At 40.4% G+C, this 15,034-nt stretch overlaps 1 protein-coding gene across 2 annotated transcripts in view; it reads right to left on the bottom strand.

Moving 5' to 3' along the window:
- The window catches only part of MTUS1 (microtubule associated scaffold protein 1), a 157,839-nt gene extending 143,977 nt beyond the window's left edge, over positions 1-13,862 (bottom strand). For both annotated transcript variants that reach the window (XM_052661294.1, XM_052661295.1), the window contains exon 1: positions 13,791-13,862. The gene's annotated coding sequence lies outside the window, so the exon portion shown is untranslated. The remainder of the gene's footprint in view (positions 1-13,790) is intronic.
- Positions 13,863-15,034: the final 1,172 nt, after the last annotated feature.

The raw sequence follows: 15,034 nt of genomic DNA, 5'->3' as shown, positions 1-15,034 counted from the left end.
GAATACTAGAGAGGGTTGCTATTCCCTTCTCCAGGGGATCTTCCCAACACAGGGATCAAGCCATCTGAGCCACCAGGGAAGCCCATGCCAGCAACACAAGTCCTCCTCCATAGCCACAGCCTCCAGATAAGTATACCTTTTTTCTCTAATGGGCAAATAATGACTCTTCACCCATCCACTCAAAGTGCTCCCTGTTGCCCAGATGGTGACAATCTATCCTCGCTGCCCCCTTCCACACACACCTGCACTCCAGGTGCACAGCCAGTGACAAGAAAGATTATAGCTCCTCCAGATGTTTCTCTCCCTGCTTGTAAAGGCAGCAAAAGTTTAAACCGTCCTTCACTTCAAGGATGAGTAGCAGTGAAAAGAAATGATTTGAGGTAAAGATCTTGGTTTTAATCCAAAACTATCTTTACCTTTGGGAAAGTTAACCCAGGTAGCAACTAACAATTCAACTAACAATTCCAGCAACAGTGGAAAGAGATTTACCTTTTTTATTATAAATATTGTGGTTAATACCTCAGTTTAGAATTTCAATGCATATAAATTTAACAATAAAAAATCAAAAGAACAGACTCCTATTTAAGCTCAACGCTTCAAAGTCTTTTCATCTGAAACTCACAAGCAGATATAAAAGAGTCAAATGCCAAACTTAACCTTGAGGATGATGGTAGCAAAAGCAATGCACACACACCATCACACAAAAGTGACATAGAAAGTTATGGTAAAAGTGCCAATGAGCAAAGCAACATTGACAAGAACGTTTCATTGTGTAAGTAAAAATGAACACAAGTAGTACTTTCCCCCATTCTCCCTAAAATACAAAGTCATCCTTCCACATATGAAGACACGTGACTTTGATACAGGACGCTTACTCTTTTTCTAGTCTGAAATCATTATAATCAATTTTAAAAGTATTTGTTTACCTGCAGAGGGAAAAACAAGAATAACAAAAAATCCACTATTATGTGACACGTTAATCACAAACCTCAATATCTGAGGGCAGAAACGACTTACTAGAGTACAGAGAAGTCAAACAAGTTTGCAAAGAACATACTGCAGGGTGCAAGGCAGACAGGCTGCACAAACCCAGAGGCACCCAGGAACTAGACACACAGACAACAGAAGGCGGGCAGGCAGTGCTTGTGATTGGGAGACTATCTGTAGTTCTCTGTTGTGCAGTCACTAAGTCGTGTCTGACTCTTTGTGACCCCATGGACACAGTACACCAGGCTTCCCTGTCCTTCACTATCTTCCAGAGTTTGCTCACATTCATGTCCATTGAGTGGGTGGTGCTCTCTAACCATCTCATCTTCTGCCGCCCCCTTCTCCTTTTGCCTTCAATCTTTCCCAGCATCAGGATCTTTTCCAATGAGTGAGCTATAAGGAATTATAATTCTCTATAAGGATTCACTAAACACCTCCTCCGCCCAGGTCCCCACCTCTACCCTGTACATTTAGACAACTGTCCTGACTCTGGTAATAGCCATATGATCTTAGAAGAAATGGGTGAAACACCCCCATTTAGAGCCACTAGACCCAGAAGAGGGTGAGGATAAGGCATGGTGGGTGCAAACAGGGAAGTTTAGTGAAATTTTTCCTATAAAATGGTAGGACTACCAATGCACTTCCTGTCCACAGCTCCATAAAAAGCTTATCATCGCCAGGCTTAAACAGCCCAGGCAAAGGATAAGATTGTTCTTTGCAAGAGAACAATGCTTGGAAACAACAGAGAAAAAGACCTAGAGATACTGACACCAAAGGTTTCACATTATCGTGCCTCCCAGGGTAAAGCCTGCCCCAAAGACAGTTTTCTGAGTTTTTGGAGACGATCAACCTTAAAAAGGAAGCTGAACATCAACTCAATATTTGAGGACATTCTGATATAAAAGAAAAACAAATAATAAAAAAAAATTATCAGAGGAAATTGATGCCATGCTGGCAAGAGAAAATTAGAAAATCTGTGATTAATAGCCTGAAATATATATCCATGCTAACACTGTGATTATTTTTAAAAATATGAGGATATATAAGAATGCTCAGAAATTGATGTGAAAGTCATAATAAAAAATTTCAGAAGACATAATCTAACAAACTAGCTCAGAAATGTAAACTAACTCAGAAATTTTCACAAAAATGCAAAAGGATTTTTTTTAAATTAAAGATTCATCCAAGTGATCCAGCATTCAACTCATAGTATTATAAGAGGGAAAAGAAAAATTTTGTAGTAAAATATAATTAAAGACATAATACAAATTCTTCCTAGAGCTGATGAACTAAAGCCTCCAGATTGAAGAGGTACATTGTTTGTTCTACACAATAAACGAACAAGATTTGATCACTGCATGTCACTGATGTTTCGGAAAAGTTAGATTTTAGTGACAAATAGCAGCCACTATATGACTCTTACATGCAAACAGCAGTTCCAAGCACCATACATACTTCTTGTATAATCCACAAACAAGCTTTCAGAGGCATCAAGTACTATTATCCTCACTTCACATGTGAGGAAACTGAGGCACGGAGAGTTACATAACTTGCAGTAGTCATGTAGTTAGAAGGAGGCAACCCTAGACAGTCTGGGGTCATGCCTGTGGCTTCACTCCATGCTATGAAAAGGACTTACGGAACACATTTGAGCCAGTTCTAATGAGGTGGATGAACCTAGAGCCTATTATACAGTGTGAAGTAAGTCAGAAAGAGAAAGACAAATATCGTATATTCACACATATATATGGAGTCTAGAAAGATGGTTACCGACGACTCTAAGTGCAGGGCAGCAAAGGAGACACAAAGGTACAGAACAGACTTTTGGACTCTGTGGGAGAAGAGAAAGGTGGGGTGGTTCACGAGAAAAGCACTCACACATACACGTGCAAAACTGCCAGGGGGAGTTTGATGTACGACCCAGGGCAACCAAAGCTGGCGCTCTGTGACAACCGAGAGGCATGGGATGGGGAGGAAGGTGGGAAGGTACAGGGTGGTGGGGACGAATACATTCTATGGCTGATGTATATTGATGGATGGCAAAAACCATCACAATATTGTAAGGTAATTATTCTCCAATTAAAATAAATAAATAATATATTTTTAAAAAGGACTTACAGACCAGGTATCAGAATAGCAGACTTTACCACATTAATACTGAAAGCTAGAAGACAAATGAAGTGATATCTTCAAAGTTCTGAGAGAAATGTTCAAATAGGAATTCCAATCCTGCCAAGCCACGAATCCAACTTGAGTGTGAATAAAAGGGTCTTTAGGCACACAAAGCCTCACGCTTCTCTCTCCTACATGTTTTCTCAGGAAATCTACAAGAGGCGGAATGCTGCCAACGTGAGGAATTAAACCAAAGGGGGGTATCATGGAGGAAACAGAAAGTCCAAGAGGAGAAAAAGGAAGCACTCCCAGGAAAAGCCCAGGTGACGGCTGTGTCCTCTAGGGCAGCAGGAAGTCAGCAGTCTGACAAGGATGTCTGTGGGAAAACAGAGCTAATCAGCTTTGAGAAGTTGGCACCAACTGAGAAACTGAACAGAGAGAAATGTGAGTGTTTTGAAGGATGTGAGCTGTTTCTGTCAGATATTAAAACTAAAAACAAAAAAAAAGAAACATCGCCCACTTCCCTCTGGCTGGCCCACCAGCACATGGCCATTCATTGTTGCCTCCACCATCATCACGTGCCTCTTTGCCAGCTGAGGTGCCTTGTTGCCCACTGCACAGCAGAGGACTTGGGCAAGGGTGCTGAAGGCAGGCAAGGGGCGCACAAAGACAAACCAACTAGCAGCCAGGCAGCCCCTGAAGAGAGACCTTCAGGCAGGAAAGTCTCCCTGCCCGCTCTTCCTTCACCCTACCTTCACAAATGATGGGAGGAAGAAGTGGGACAAATACCCTTCCAGTATCCCCCAAATGTCTGAGCCTTCAATATTGAGTTTTTTCTTTATAAAAATGTACTTTTATTTTATAAAACAAACAAAAAGAAACATCATAAAATGCCAGTTGGATCACAGAGATACTATTCATAGTCATTTTGATTTAAGAGATGAAAGGAAACACAAGAAACAGTGGAGAGAAGAAACATGACTGTCTCTGAGAACAGAGTGGGCTGTTCTTTTACATAAGCCTCTGAGCACTACTTATCTTCCTAAACTCTCAACATTTGATAAAAAGTTAAGGAGTTTGTTTTTCACTTGTTTCCAACTCTTTGCGACCCCACGAACTGCAGCATACCAGTCCTTCACCATCTCCCAGAGCTTGCTCAGACTCATGTCCGTTGAGTCAGTTATGTCATCCAACCATCTCATCCTCTGTTAGGTAAAATAATTATTTTGAACCCTTTCTATTTATCTTCTTTTCTCCTTCCATTAAGAAGCCTCTTATCAAACAAGGCTGCTGTCTTAGTTCCTTTTAAAAGCCCCAACAGCTTGGCTTTTCTGCAGCTGAGCATCAGGAGAAGCCAGTGAGACTACAGACAGGACTCCAAGAAGAAACCCAAACTTGAGCTGCAAGGGGCCTCTTCCTGAACCTAAAACTAGTGACTTTGTGGCTGCATTATCCTGACAGTGTCTCTGCTCACCTTAAGCCAGCAGTCACGCTTCAACATTGTCCTGCTAACTCAGCCACTCTTAAGGACACCTAAAGACCATCAAGGTCAAATGTCAGGTTCGGTTCTAACTACATCTCAAAGCCAAGAGTACCCCAGACTTCTCTACAGTCCCAGACATGCTGTAGGCTCCCTTACAGTGGCGAAGAATCCATCTGCAAATGCAGGGGTCACGGGTCGGATCCCTGATCTGGGGAGATGTCACATACCGAGGGCAGCGAAAGCCTGTGCACCGAAACTCCTGAGCCCATGTGCTGTGATTCCTGAGGCCCGAGTGTCTACAGCCCACGCTCTGCAACAAGAGAAGCCACCACAACTAGAGTTGCCCCCACTCACCACATCTAGAGAAAGCCTGCACTCGGAAATGGAGACCCAGTGCAGTCAAATAAAGAAAGTCCCTCTTATAAAACACATCCTTGCATCAGAACCATTAAAATGCAAAAATATATGTCTTAGAAATGAACAAATACCATAATTTATTAAAGCAAAGCTCAACACTTCAAAGTCACTGACTCTCAGGGTTAGAAGAGACCTTAAAAATGACCTGTGGAATCTTAACACTAATCTGACATTTAAATCCTCTTCAGCTATAATCAACCAAGTCTCTGCCCCTCCAGAGAATGTACAATGGTTCCTGGCAGTTCCTACTTCCCCTGTCTAAACACTCCTTGCCCAGACTCATAAAGTATACAATAGGATTTAGGATTCAAAGTCCAGCCATAGCAGACAGAAAACCTCAAATAAGTGGCAAAAGGCAAGTTTATTTCTGTCTCAGACAAAAGTCTGCATAGGTTGTCCAGGGTCAAGAGACCCACCTGTTAGGGACCTTTCTCATTCCTCTCCTGTGCGTGACCTCAACCTAGGCCCCAAATGGCATTATCTGTGTTTCCTTGAATAGGACAAAAGGGTCCAGAGGCAATAAACATGAAAGTTAAGTCCAGATAACACAGCACACTGAAGTCAGTGGCCAAAACCTGACCATCCAGCCACACCTGCCCATAAGGCAGGCTGAGGCATGGACACCAATACAGGGTACCTACACCTGGCTAAAAATCCTATAAACATAAAAGATGGGGAGAAGTGGAGAGTGCCGGACAAACAGCCACCTCTGTCAGATTTAACCACAGACCCAATGCTCTACTCGTCACTACCAAGGGACTAGATCTGTATTTAGACGACCAGGTTTTCTAGAAGCCAGGAGGTCTCAATCTCAGATCCTTTCTGAGAGTACCTTGCTAGACTCTGGGGAGAAGTTCTCGAGGGGAGATCTTCACTGTTAAGACATGAAAGTGAAATCACTCAATCGTGTCCGACTCTTTGCAACCCCATGGACTGTAGCCTACCAGGCTCCTCAGTCCATGGAATTTTCCAGGCAAGAGTACTGGAGTGGATTGCCATTTCCTTCTCCAGGGGATCTTCCCCACCCAGGGATCGAACTCAGATCTCCTGCTCTGCAGGCAGACACTTTACCGTCTAAGCCACCAGCGAAGCACCTATGTTACGACATAGATGTGATTGCTCTGACAACTATGGAGGTGGGCTTGTAGACTTTAAGGAAAGCTTGTGGACCACTCTGAACTACCCTGATGTAACTGGAAATTTTAATTTGTTTTCTTAAAGATGGTCTATCAAGCTTACTTTCAGTCTGGTTTTGCTTTTTGGTGAATCAAACTCCTTGAATGGTCCACTTGAAGCGTGATTCATGACTAAAATTTTGGATCCTGGACTAAAATTTGTATGCAATCCAAAGTTGAAGACCACTAAAATCACAAGATGAATACAATTAGGGATAATATTTGAAATATGCCTTTCCTGTCTCCCATGTGCTGGGCAGTCAGGTTCTGGGGCTGCTGTAGACTTGACTGTGGGCGTTTGTCTGGGACATGAGATGTAACAACAAGATGAGTGCCTTTCTAAAGAAAAGATCAACAGACCAATACAACAGAAGGATGAACAGACCACAGCTGAGAGATCTGTTTGCCTGGGGAAAACTATCAAGTATAAATGGAAAGACAGGCAATACAGCAGAAGGAATCCAACTGGCTCTAAAGTAGGAAAGGGCTGGAGAGACTGGGAAGGCTACAAAGCTCAAAGTGGCTGCAGATGGAAAGGGTGAAGAACAGCCACTGGGAATGTTCCACAATTTGAATTCTATTCTGGGAATGGTGCGAGTCTGCCAAAGCTGTTAAGAAGACACTAATACTTTGGTTTGGCTGGAGAGGGGAAGATGTCCTGGTGAGCAAAGAGCGACAGCAGGATATATTGGGAGGGATCTGAACCAGCACAGCAGTGTCGGGATGAAAGGGGACAAAAAGCCAGATGGAGTTTAAAAACGTTCACCTCTGTGCTTTCTGCAGCAGAGAGCCTGGCGCACAGTAAGCACCCAATTACGTGACTGCAGACACACACATGAGCTTAAAAGACTACTTCATTTGTGTTCATATTTTTAAGATGGAAGCCACAGCAAATATATTGAAAAACTGCACAAATAAAACTGGAAGGATGCAAAAAAAGATTTCAGCTTTCAGTATAAATTTTCTAAGAATTTTATAATATTCTATTTTTCTTTAAATAAGCTGACATGAGTTTAGGATATTGATTCTGGGAGCACTAACTGCAAAAAGGCTTTTTAACCATTCCAAGCAACAAATAAAGGAGAGATTCACAGAATGAATAAAAGATCTAAGTTACAATGAATATGGTATTGGGCACAGGGACATATTGCTTAATCACTCAAGGAAAATTAATTCATTTCTTTCTAAAGCAACTCAACTTTAGAATTTTTAAGTGAAAATACTACTCAATAGTAAAAGCTACCAGTGAAACTTCGTTTATGCCTTGATAAAATAAAACTACTTCAACAAAAATATATCACCTCATCCCCCATCCATGCCCAAAACCATATGATGTTTGTATTTAAAATATCTTTAAGATCTTCTATTTCATTGATTAGAACATGTTTATAGGAAGGATCTATTAATAGTATTCCCAACTGTCCTAACAGAAGATCCTCAAATAACCCCAGTAATAAGACTCTCAGCAGGTAACAGAGTAAACAGATGGCACTCAAAATGGACATGAAACACACCATAAAAATTAAAGTATCCCAAGGGGAAAACAAACAAACAAACCATTTTTACACTAATAAACAAAGATTAAACAATTAACTGATAGTCTGTTTGAGCCTTGTGGTTAAATAATTTTAAATCTATGGTCACATCTTAATGAGAACTGACATCTGAAAACAGACTATTCTATACTTATTACTACACAATACAGTTGGCCCTCCATATCTGTGGAATCTAAATCCATGGGTTCAATCAACAGCAGATAAATATTGGAAAACAATTCCAGAAGGTTTCAAAAAAGCAAACTTTGAATGTGCTACCCACTGGCAATTTTTTACATAGCATTAATATTCTATTTATGTAATATTTACATAGCATTAATATTCTACTTACAGCTATTTACACAGCATTTACATTATTTTAGATATTATAAGTAATCTAGAGATGATATGAAATATATGAGAGCATGTGGATAGGTTACACACAAATACTACCCCATTTTATACAAGGGACTGGAGTATCCACAGATTTGGTGTCTTCGGGTCCTGAAAGCAATCTTCCACAGATATGAAAGGACTATGGCATAGTTAGTCTTTTATAGATAAATCCACACTTGCAGGAAATCCAGTGGACAGAGGAGCTGGTGGCTACAGTCCATGGGGAAGCAGAAGAGTTGGACACAGTTTAGCAACTAAACAACAACACTTGCAAGAGGGGCAGAGAGAGTGAAGCCCTGGCTGATTAGGATAAGGACACCACCACTGAAGAAGAATCTGCTAGAAGAGTCAACACAAAGCCTGTTAACAACCTCCTGAGCTTCAAGAATTCAGATCTCTGGCCTTTATTCCAAAAATGTACTTTTATTCCAAGACTTTCTGGCTGAAGAATTTCCTAAAACCTCAAACCAGCATGTGGAAGACCCCACACACTCACAGACTCTTAAAACCACATTCCTGAAAGCTTAGTCAGAAATTCTCCTAAATAGACCGTTTTAATGTTTTCCTTTTACAAATATCTACGTTTCAGGACATTCTATATTCTTTAAACATATCAAACAGCATAAACAACCAAGCTGTGTTTCCATAATTCTCTTATTTTGTTGCTAAGATAGCACGGAAGTCAAATGGCCAGGTTAAACATACTCAGATTATTTTAAATCATTAATATTTCAGTACTTCTAGCTTTCTTCCACACCTCCCTCCCTTCCTCCTACCCTCTTCTCTCTCTCTCTCTCTCACACACACACACACACACACACGGACTCAGAGTTATAACCAGAATCACAATGCAAAGCTGACCAAACAACCAAGGAACTAAAGTATATTTGGAATCATCTCCTACCATACTTTTGCTATTGTAAGTGTTAAAAAAAAAAAAAAAACATAAAATGACCATGTTGTGACAATATAGAAAAGTTACAATATATAAAATTATATATTATATTAAAAAACTGACTAGGTAACGTGAACTCTGATGAAGCAATGTGTGAAATTTTTATTTAGCAAGTTAAACACAAAACACAGCATCACAGGGGCTGAACTCTTTTCTTCTCTAAAAAATGATCATTTTGATATGATCATTTGTTCGTAGTAATCTTTGGCTTTCACACATTCTAGAATTTATCCTGAAATAGCGGTGTTTTAATAAGATAAATATCACAAATAGAAGGGGATGAAAAAGGGTATCTGACTTAAAAAGCATTTTTTTAAAGTACCACTTCTAAAACATAATTAACTCAAGCATTTTGCTTAATTTAAATGCCCCAAATCAACCATGTCAAGGTAACTTACCCATATTTCTCAGAAATAAAAATCAACAACTATCAACATAAGCAAGTGATGTCTCATTCAAGTTTAAAAAAAAAAAAAATACTTGGCTGCACTGTAGGGACTGTCTTCTTCATATCGCAATGCAGAGACTACAACCACACTGAAGGAAATGCACACCAGACCATCAATGAATCCTCTCAAGGGACCATGGTTATTCAAAGACCAGCTCAGCCTTGCAGCAGTAATACGGCTGGGTATAATGACTAGTTTTCTTTTTCCAAAGTGAAGAATTTCCCTTGGACTCTCTGCCAACAAAACATCACAGATTTTTTTAAGCCTTACAGAGAGAAAACGTGTATGTTTCTTGGCTATACTGTACATCACTTACAGTAAAACTCAAAACAAAAATAAAGTGTTCTGTGAAGTAAGCAACTTCCTGGCCTATCCAGACCAGGTCTGAAACAGGAGTTACTTTCACTTGTCAGATTAAATCAGCACTCACGGTTGCTGGGTGACTGCATCTGGATTAAAGAAACCAGAATATTCAAGTGATTTGGAAACAAACAAACAAAATATTTGAAGAAAAGATGGTAAGTAAGCATCTATGTCAAAATATAAAACTCAGATTTAAGGTATAATCTTCATTAATTTACCTACAATTTCACTTCTCATTTCCTATACTAATAAATTTTTAGGCATTTCATATCCTTTAAACTTCAGGTGAATACTCAAAAATTTTCAACTTAACATTTGTGTAAGAGAAAGTTCTAGAAGGATATAATTTCAAGAGTTTATCACCATCCCCTTAGGTTGAGCAGGGGTGTAGAAGAGACTGCCACATTATACATTTGTGTTACACATTTCATTAAATATTTATAATTACTTTTTAAATTCCAAGATATTAAAGATACATCTATATTCCAGTGGAATAAAATACATTCTTTACAAATTGTACTTCTTTGATCACCATTTTTTTTTTTTCATAAAAACTGAGATTAAAAGATTTGGAGGTCATTTATTCAGAATCTTTGGAGAAGGAAACAGCAACCCACTCCAGTATTCTTGTCTGGAAAATCCCATGGACAGAGGAGTCTAGTGGGCTACAGTCCATGGGGTAGTGATATTGATATATTAATATTAATGGCTAGTGATACTGGATATCTTTCCAAGTGCTGTTTGCTGTCTGTAGATCCTCTTTGGTGAAGTGTCTTTTTGATTTTTTTGTACATCTTTATATAGGTTTTTTGGGAGGTTTTTTTTTGGAGAAGGAAATGGCAACCCACTCCAGTACTTTTGCCTGGAAAATCCCATGGGCAGAGAAGCCTGGTAGGCTATAGTCCATGGGGGTCTCAGAGTCGGACACGACTGAGAGACTTCACTTTCACTTTATTTAGAATCTTAGGTCAACATATCTGCTCTTCAAAACATGAATAATTAGTGTCAAAACTGTTATAGATCTTCCTCAACTTATGATGGAGTTTCATGCTGATAGACCCAATGGAAGTTGGAAACAGTGTAAGTTGAAAATGCATTTGGTACACCTCACCCACCAAACATCACAGTTTACCTAGCTTACCTTAAACTGCTCAGAACACTTCCATTAGCCTACAGTTGGACAAAACCATCTAACACAAAACTTATAATAATGGACGATCTCATGTAGATGACTGAATACTGCACTGAAAATGAAAAACAGAATGGCCGTCTGGGCACAGAGAGGTGAGTGTATGGGTTGTTTACCCTCGTGATCACGTGGCTGATGGTGCCTGACACTGCCCAGCATCAGGAGAGAGGATCCTAGCCCAGGAAAAGCTCCAAATTCAAAATATGGCTTCTACTGAAAACACTAACACTATTTTGCACCATCAAGTCGAACCACTGTAAGTCAAGGAACATTTGGACTTGACAAAACAGTCAATGTAGTCCCTATATAAATGTCTCTCAAAGTCCAACAATAGAACCATTCAGTTCAGACACCTGAAGCACGTTCCACGAAGTCCTGTAGCAGTTTATTCATGAATCCAAAGACTACAACAGAGGAACTTCTCTTGAAACAGACTACTCTTCAGAACGAAGGTAATTTTACTATTCCCCTGTAAACAGGGCCCACTCACGGAAGAGGGCTTGACGAACACTAATGACTGGCTCAAGTGTCCGGGTTCACTGAGTCCAATCTGAAAACGAAAGTGTTGGTTGCTCAGTCATGTCCAACCCTATGGGACCCCATGGACTGTAGCCCGCCAGGATCCTCTGCCCATGGATTCACCAGACAAGAAAACTGGAGGGGGTAGCCATTCCCTTCTCCAGGGAATCTTCTAGACCCATTGATTGAACCCACAGTTCCCTCAATGGAGGCAGATTCTTTACAATCTGCTTATTCTGTATGTAAGAAAATTGTGGTCTACAGAAAATAAGTTATGGTTTATAGTGCTGCTTTCAATTACACAACTTTAGGAGTCACCATTCACATATATTCTGTGGAAAAGCAACACTAGCAGTAGGGTTACATTGAAGATGGTGGTAATGGTGCCCCAGGAATCAGGCAAGTTAGCAGCTCTGATGACTTCCAAGTTCATACAACTATTTAGAGACAGAACCAAGATTAAATACTCTTGCCTCCAGCCCCTTCGAGTCACCACCATCTTGCCTCATAAAAGTATGATTTAATGGTACATTTAGAATAAAGCCCTATCCTAAATTTTTATCCTCTTTAACAATATTTATTTAACCACCTTAGGTGAAATGGCGCAAGTACCACAAACTAACCCTGCATTAAGAAGATCAAACATAACTTCAAAGAAAAGAAACCAAGCCTGCAGAAACTAGATACAAGCTTAAAGAATACAATAATTTAGGGAAAAAAAAAAGTTAAAGACTGTCTATACCAATGTAACGTATTAAATAAACAGTCTGTGTCTCAAAGCTACAAATGAGCAAGGGTAAATATTTCACTTGCATTATCCAAACCCGAGTCCCTATTGTTCTCAATCTCCCAGTGACTACACCAAAGTGGAGCTAAATAAAGGGACTTTTACTTACTACAACTGTCAGGCACATCTGCTAAAACAAAATTATCTGGACCTGCTTCCTAGAACAAGAGGCCAGCTTCATCTTTTGATGTCCTACCAAGGAAGAAGTTTGGCTACAATCGCCAACGCCAATTAAGATAAGAAAACCAGTACATTCAGTACTGGTCTCGAAACAGATTATGTTTTTCTACAAAGGGAAACTAGGCCAAAAACTAAACACTATGTTCAATCTTTCTGTGAATCCAGTATCAATGATAAAGCGGCTCTAGTAGAAACAGCTCAGATTGTTTACTGAATAACCAAAGCAGTTCTTCCAGTTTCTGCACAACTACCTGTGATTCTTCACAAAGAAACAGAGGCAGAAGAGGGCCGGGGAAAGAAAATGGACACAAGCCTATGAAAAAAAGTAGCAGCTCAGCATAAAAAGGAGCACATTTTAGTCAGTTCTAATGAGGTGGATGAACCTAGAGCCTATTATACAGAGTGAAGTTTAAGTCAGAAAGAGAAAAACAAATAGTATATATTAACACACACAAACATATATATATATATATATATATGGAATCTAGAAAAATGGTACTAAGCAACCTATTTGCAGGGTAGGAATGGAGACTTAGACAAAGAGAATAAACTTGTGGACACACTGGGGGAAGGAGAAGGGGGACAAATTGAGAGAGTCACATTGAAACTTATACACTGTCATGTGTAAAACAGATCGCTAAAGGGAAGTCGTTGTATAGCAGGGAGCGCAGCCTGGTGCTCTGTGATGACCTAGAGGGGTGGGATGGGGTGGAGGTGAGGAAGGGAAGGGGTGGGGGGCTCAAGAGGGAGGAGACGTGTGTATATGTATGGCTGATTCATGTTGATGTATGGCAGAAACCAACACAACACTGCAAAGCAATTATCCTACAACTTAAAATAAACAAATGTTTTAAAAGTAGCAGCTTAGGAACTTGTTGAAGATTATATAAAAAAACTGTTTAATCCATATAAAAGAATCAATCTACAAGAGATTAAACCTCCAAAGACATGTTCCTAAGAAAGAGAAGCTACCTCCTAGAAACTAAAGCATCCTGTCAGGTTCCAAGCAGATGCAACAAACATGCGCAGAATAGTCCCTCCGTTCCCCTACTTGATTTGAAAAGTTAGCTTAGGCTGAGAACTATTTCTCTTCATTCTCTGAGACACCAGTAAGGCTCCAAGAGGAATAAAGGTATATAGGTGTAGGGGAACAAATTTTGCCACCCTAAAATCTCTCTTTGGCATGAAGATTATTTCAAGCTGGAAACAATCAAGCCCAAAAGACTCAGAAAGAAACTCTGACCTTCCCCCACTGACTGGGCTTCCCTGGTGGCTCAGTGGTAAAGAATCCGCCTGCCAATGCAGGAGACACAGGTTCGATCCCTTGGTCAGGAAGATCCCCTGGAGAAGGAAACAGCAACCCACTCCAGTATTCTTGCCATGGGAAATTCCAGGGACAAAGGAGCCTGGCAGGCTACGGTCCATGCGTCATAAAGAGTCAGACACGAGTGAGCACGCACGCACATGGACTATTTAAAGAATGTAGACAGAGGACTCGTTCCAGGAAGGGAGCCATCATCATAGGCAATCTGGTATGAGCCAGGTATGCACACGGGGAATCTAGCAGTCTGTTAAAATCCTGTGTCCCATTGTCTCTGCTGACCCAGCAAACATTTATTTACCTGACATTTGCTTTTCCGTCTTTGTGTCAACTGCCTTCCTCCCTTCTAAGGCCCCAAACCATTGTCCCCAAGATCCTTTTTTTTTCTTTAGCTGAAATGGTGTTTAAGGTGAGGATTTTGGCTGTTTTGATGAGTTGCTCCATTTTCCTGGGTCCCTCCCATGTATACAAGTTACTAAACTTCTGTGTGATTTTCTCCTGCTTGTCTGTCTCATGTCAGTTCACTTCTGAGACCAGCCAGAAGAACCTAGAAGGGTAGAGGAAAATTTATTCCTCCTTGTAAAATTATATAGAAAGATTAGAAACCAGATCCCAAGGGAAAAAAAATAATCAATTACACATCACGGGAAATCAGTATCTCTGAGCCAAATTTTTAAAACAGCTTACTGTTGATGCCTCAGACCAAACTCAAGTGGGGCCATGGGGGAAGAGTCCGTAAGAGCCGTGCTAGCCCCCGATCAGTAGAGACAGATGCTCTGAGGTTGCTGGAGCCTTCATACTCAGCCGTGTCTGAGACTCTGCAACTCCATGGCCTGTAGCCTGCCAGGCTCCTCTGTCCGTGGGATCCCCCATGAAGGAATACTGGGATGGGGAGCCACTTCCTTCTCCCGGGGATCTTCCGCACCCACTGACTGAACTCTTCTCCTGCACTGGCAGTCGGGTTCCTTGCTGCTGAGGCACCAGGGAAGCTGGGTTGCTGGAAGTCACTTGGAAAGTCTAGGGTGTCAATATTAAAAAAAAAAAAAGGCAGAAGAAAAAAAGAATTCAAGGAATAGACACAGTTTTAAATGTCCGTGTGAAAGGCAACAGAGACCAAAAAAAAAAAAAAAAATATATATATATATATATATATATATATATATATA

Source organism: Budorcas taxicolor, chromosome 24, assembly GCF_023091745.1.
Source record: "Budorcas taxicolor isolate Tak-1 chromosome 24, Takin1.1, whole genome shotgun sequence".
In the NCBI taxonomy this organism is placed as follows: domain Eukaryota; kingdom Metazoa; phylum Chordata; class Mammalia; order Artiodactyla; family Bovidae; genus Budorcas; species Budorcas taxicolor.
The sequence above is the reverse complement of the archived record's forward strand: the minus strand, read 5'-3'. Positions and strand labels throughout refer to the sequence as shown.